Here is a 6,029-nt window from a genome sequence, read left to right as displayed (position 1 = left end):
ACTTCCTATTATTAATTAACATAAATCAGGTTAGTTACTATAAGAGTATTAGTAACCGACGTAACTAATATACGTTACAAATAAATTAAGACCCGTAACTGGCGTTATAAAGGTCAGTTACAAATAGTTGGTCAAAGATATATTGACCAAACGTTGGTAACCAACATAATTAAGGCTCGTTACAAATTTATAGTCAATCCTTTTTGACCTTATTAGTTGTAATGGGCTATAGCAAGGCCAGTTACCAATTAACCTTACTTACCTTGGTAAGTTGTAAAATAATGCACCTAACTTCCTTCTTCATTTCCTTATAACTCAAATAACTTGCCCAATTTCTCTCTCCACTTCTCATTCAATCCTTAACTTCATCACTTAATTGCAAGTTTTTCCTCTATGATTGATTAATTCTTCTTCTTACTTTACAAATCTGTTACTTTTTTTCCCTATTTTTCGATTCTGATTTTCCAATTTAGGGTTCTTACAAAAGAAAAAAAAAAGTTGTATAGATTTTTTGATGTACTGATGCTGTTACTTCCATTCGCTTTGGGGTTTTTGTAAGTGTGATTCAATCCGTTATTTTATTAGTCGCTTCAATTGTCGATAATTCAAAATCATATGCAAAATCCGGCCATAATTTCATTTCCACCGTCACTCACCGCCAACAGAATAAGACCTGTCAAAATTTGGTACGTTTTAGTTTCTCAATTCAGTTTATAAATATCTGTATATTATCATTTTGTTTGGCCTTATTTATTTCTCAATTTTGAAGCTACAATGTTGTAAAATGCTGAATTTGACCTCCTTTCAAGCTTATTATATGCATTTATAGAATATATTTTGTAATTTGTTTTCTTTGTTTGTGTCAAATTTGATCGTAATTACTTCAATTATTTTTGTTTTGATCAATTATGTTGCGACATTATATGTAATTTTTGGTGTTAATTTTTGTGAATTTAGAAATATACAATACTTTTTCATAATTCTGTATTATTCCTGATGTTAGTAAAAATGGAAGGTCTACTTGCTACCCTACATTTTTTTTCTACAGACAGTAAATGACACTATATCAGGCATACCTTTCCTTGGGACTTGACTCTACATGCAAGAAACACAAACAAAACTCTCTGATTCAAGATCTACAACAATGATTATTTATGTGCATTTTGATTATTGTGTTGATTGTTTGTTATGGGTTATTGATATTTTGAGTTAATTGTTGATATCTTTATTTAAAAATCATCAAGCTTTCTTATGTCGAGTCTAATTTTTTTGTCCTTTTTAATGAGGCATTTAAAATTTGTAACTTGCGTAATTGTGAAATGAGTTTGTATATTATTGGGATTGATATAGATTCACTTGAACTTGCAATAGTGGCCACTATTTCTGGTTGTTGTGTTGGTTTAATTTTTTTTATTTGGTGAAGCTTGTGTTGGTTTGTACCTTATAGTCATTCTTAGCTAGAGTATAAGCTACTTATATGCAAATTGTGTCATGTTAATTAATTAGGTTTATTTGTATTGATTTGATTGAATGCTTAACTGTTGGATATCTTCCATAAATTAAGAGTGAGTTTATATTGATTTGTGATGTTTTGGAGGAGTTTAAGATAACTGGAGTAAGAAGGCTAACTAGATGTACATGGTACCTCCGCAATGTTCCATGTCATTTCAAGACGGGTTTTAGAGAGGGTATACAATGACCTTATATATATACTTTTATTGAGTAGCTTATTGATTTGACTTTAAGGTTTTTTTGTAATGGTTGTTTTGCTATGGTTAGGTAATTATGTAGCACAAAGCTAGGTGCAACACCAGGAAGCTAAGTGTAGCTACATTAGCTTAAATAGAGTTAAAATTTTAGAGGGTCAATTTAGCTACTTCATTACTCCATATTTGAATTTTTATTGAAGTGTTTTATTGGCCAACCATTTTTTTTAAAGAATTTGAAGACATTGTGCTGTGATCAAAATGACAAACTATGGATTTTGTTTCTCTTTATAATGCGGTAGCTTTAAATGTTTCGAGGTTATTAAATGATATGCTTATTACTAGTTTAAAAAAATGCAATATATGTGGAAGAGGTAAGTAGTTTTAAGTTTTAGATTTTTATTTGGTTATCTAAGAAATTTAAAGAGTTAGACAAAAACTCTACTATAAATAATAAGCCCACTTGTGCAATTATAAGAAAGGTTTTTGTCAGTTATCAGCTACTAATCATGGCATGAATGGAGTTGATCTTAAAGCTCAAATGAGCCCTTGCTTGTAGATGCTTTAAGATGCTTGCTAATCAAAGTAGTGTATATATGTTTTTGAGTAGTAGCTTATATAAGATGCTTGTTTAAGGAAATCTTAAGTATAGCATTTTACTAAATACTTTAGACTTGTATCTATCAATTGTTAGTAATTCATGCCTCTCAAATTACTTTATGGTTACAAGATTATTTAATGCTTTTGAGGTATCTTAAAATTTTTGTTTTTGTGCTTATCATGCTTTTGGTGATTTTAATGTTGGGTTTAAGCTCATGAAGCCTTTGTCTTGATCGTTGTCTCACTGTACAATTTGATTTGATTGTAGGCTGAGAGGATTGGTTTGGAGTGGATAGATGTAGAAGCATTGAAGAAACTAAAAAACAAAGTTGGTGAAGAAACTTGCAAAAAAGTACCATTATTTCCTTGCACCTAGAGCAGGCATTAAGCAGTTTCCCTGTTTGCTGGGACCTAGTCAGGCAGGCAAGTGTTTGTACTTGCAGTAAGTATGAGATGATTTGTATATTGCATGTTTTATAGTTGAAATTTGGTGGTTTAAAAGTAATTTTAATTTATCAATTTTCTTTTCTAACTCTAACTTGTACTTTTCTTACGGTGCAGATGGAAATTAAGAGATGTAACTCTCAAGTCTCAATGATAACAAACTCAATGAAATCATAGGATAATGAGTAAGGTGCTAAAGAAAACTTGTTAATTTAATTTACTTTTTTTTAGTTACGGAGTATTATTTATTGTGACTTGTGAGGGACATGTTTGTAATTTACAAGCACATCATTTCTATATTATTGTAGTGTATGTTTTGTTTTTGGAAGACATATTGTAGAGTTGATGATCATTGTATTTACTATAGATATTGGTTAATGATGTATGGTGCTTCATATAAATAAAAAAAACAGCGTACAGGTGGTGGTAGTAGGGGCATCTACTACTACTTCCATTATAATTTTATTATTTTAATATAAAACGCTATTAGTAACTGGCGTTAACATTTGTTGGTTACTAATAGTGCATTTTTTAACACGAAAATAGACTAGTAGTAACTAGCATTTGGCTAGGCCAATTACTAGTAGTACAATATTCGTAACAAACATTAGCTAGTAATTACGAATAATTTTTACTAGTTGTAACGGTGGCAATAATAACCAACAATGCCAGTTACAAAAAGTCAATTTCGCCAGTTACAAATAGCGTTTTTACTACTAGTGATTGTGGGTTTTTATGCAACAATTGAAACTTACACAACAAATTTGTTTAGTTTTCAATGAGAAACGACAATAGAGGATGTGCACTTGGAATGTACTACCTTCGATAAATTGTTATTATTCTTATTACACTTAATGAGATCATGCGTTGTCATTTGTAACTTGAGGTGAATCATGCTCATATTGTTGCTTTTATTCGATTACTTCTCGAAGTACTTCAAGATTTTCGAATTAACTTTTCTTGAACTCTTTCAAGGCTCTCAAATTTTTCCGAGATTCTTATACTCCCACTTGCCTTTTGAAGAGGCATATTTAGCATAGGGTGAACCAACCATGGTTTGAACCATGTTTGCTTGTTGCTTTTCTCGAACTCTTTCGAGATTTATACTACTCCCACTTGACCTTTTGGAAATGACATTTTTTCAGAAGGGCATTTACTTGAGCAACAAACATTTTGTGCTAAGTATGACTTGTGTAGTAGTACCCCGTGCTCTATATAGGAATCAAACTTGTATCAAACGATCTAACACACCTTTTATTCCTTGCTTTGTAGAAAGACTTTTATGAGAACTTTTCTTATCCATACCACATATGAAGCCTTTGCTACATTTTGATTTGGCATATGTAGTTTTGTTTAGTTTTATAGCTCGTCTTGAAAGTATATCCCTTCAATAATGGTTGGAAGTTAGGGTATTTTCATCCATTATCAAAATATATCTCATATAAATTGATTACTCCTTTTCATTGACACTTCATAAGGTTTTTTCGGAGTTTGTTGTAAAACGATTTCACAACTCTTGGATGTTTATCAAGGGCTTGACTAAAATTCTCATTATTACGATCATATCGCAATATTTTGAATATATATTGCCAAGTAAATGTCTTGACTCAAAATTTCACCATTACAATCATATTGTAGTGTATATATTTCTTGTCAAGTTGATTCTTAACTTCATACTAGATTTTTTTAACTTTTCAAAATTTTCACACTTTAGCTTCAACTAAGCACAAGTGATCATATCACAAATGAAGTTTCATTATCAGTCTCTAGCCTTTGAACCTTTTGTTTTCTTACATCAATATGTATTCAACCTTGAGTTAACATCATCATTTCTCTAACTGGTGACTTTGTCAAAATTTTCAAATTAGAATGATATTTGCATATAAAAATAGATTCACAATCTAATGATATTGAAAGTCTATCTTATTCCTTTAGATCTTCCGCATACAATGTTCATTTTTCATTTAAATTAATTGACATTTTAGAGACAATTTATAAATATAGAACTGGTTTATCTATATCTATTATATAGAACTTTTAAACCTATTTAGCTTTTCAAAACACATCGTGACTCAATAAAGCATAGAATAACATTTACTCCTTGTTTTTTAATCTTCAATGCTTAGTCATTACTAACATCGAATGGGTATGTTTTGATAATGACAAGAATAAATAACATTTGTTTAATTCTAGTCAATTACTAGGTAAGGTGAAATACAGGTTCTACTTGTAAAGTTGCAACTTTTGCTTCCGGACTTGTAGATTGTACTTGTGAAGTAGCAACATTTGCTTCTAAACTTGTAGATTTATTTCTCCCTAAGCCATACTTATTCATTTAGTTCAACCACATTCCCAATAAGAGAGAATTTAACATGACATCACATGTCAAAGAAGTAGTAATATGCTAAATCAATTTCCATATTATACTTCTTAAATTGGAACATTTCCATTCTTTTACCTTCCAACTATATGAGGTTGTTTCTAATCAATTGGAATTGGTCCATTTAATTTGAAACATTTATTGTTCATTTTTAGCATTCTTGGCCTATAACTTCTTAATGCAATCCTTATATATTCTTAAACCTTTCCACATAAGCCACTTAGAACATTTCTCTTAGGTTCAAAATGATACTTTGCTTAACTTCTTTAAGCACTTTTCATGATTTGCTAAGTCTTAATAAACTATTTAACTCCATCTGAAGTAGATGAAGAATAATGTCATTTGATCAACCTTTGATCGTAGAAATTTCCAATCACGTTCTTATATTCAATCATATATATTAAAGACAAGAGATTTTATTGGACTTTTATACATGTCTTTTAGAGAGTTCATACCTCTCATCTCATTATATCCCTTGAAACACTTTTTATTCAAACATTTTGAATAAAACCAACCTTAGACATGTAACATGGGTTTCTAAAACTTGCCTTTTAGAACCATCTTAGCAAAATTGGAATATAGGTTTATGGATTATCTTTTAACCTTTTGAGAACGTTTCTCCACTTTATTTTCAATTGAGGAGATTATATATAATAATAAAATTAGAACGAAATATTACTTGTAAATAAACGCAAAATTCAATTATGTTTATCTATAAAGCACCTAAATTATTATGGTTACTTTAACACTTTATTCATAATTTGTGTCCCAATTGAATTAAGTGATTTCAATATCCTTTATTTGTGTAATAGTTGACCAAACTCAGGTCTTACCATCAAGCATTACATTTTCAAGGTGAGTAAACTCTTTATTGATTGCGATTCCTACAACTCTTGGTT

General features: G+C 30.1%; 1 long non-coding RNA gene across 2 annotated transcripts; it reads left to right on the top strand.

Moving 5' to 3' along the window:
- The first annotated feature begins 286 nt into the window (after positions 1–286).
- On the top strand, positions 287–3,078 carry LOC145582112 (uncharacterized). Of its 2 annotated transcripts, none has more exons than XR_014099766.1 (3): positions 287–686; positions 2,575–2,748; positions 2,868–3,078. It is a non-coding gene; the product is annotated as an uncharacterized LOC145582112 (long non-coding RNA). The 2 variants fall into 2 exon arrangements; XR_014099765.1 differs by having other exon boundaries at positions 291–686; positions 2,575–2,729.
- Positions 3,079–6,029: the final 2,951 nt, after the last annotated feature.

Source organism: Chenopodium album, chromosome 15, assembly GCF_948465745.1.
Source record: "Chenopodium album chromosome 15, dcCheAlbu1.1, whole genome shotgun sequence".
In the NCBI taxonomy this organism is placed as follows: domain Eukaryota; kingdom Viridiplantae; phylum Streptophyta; class Magnoliopsida; order Caryophyllales; family Amaranthaceae; genus Chenopodium; species Chenopodium album.
This window is presented reverse-complemented; position numbering and strand designations above follow the sequence as displayed.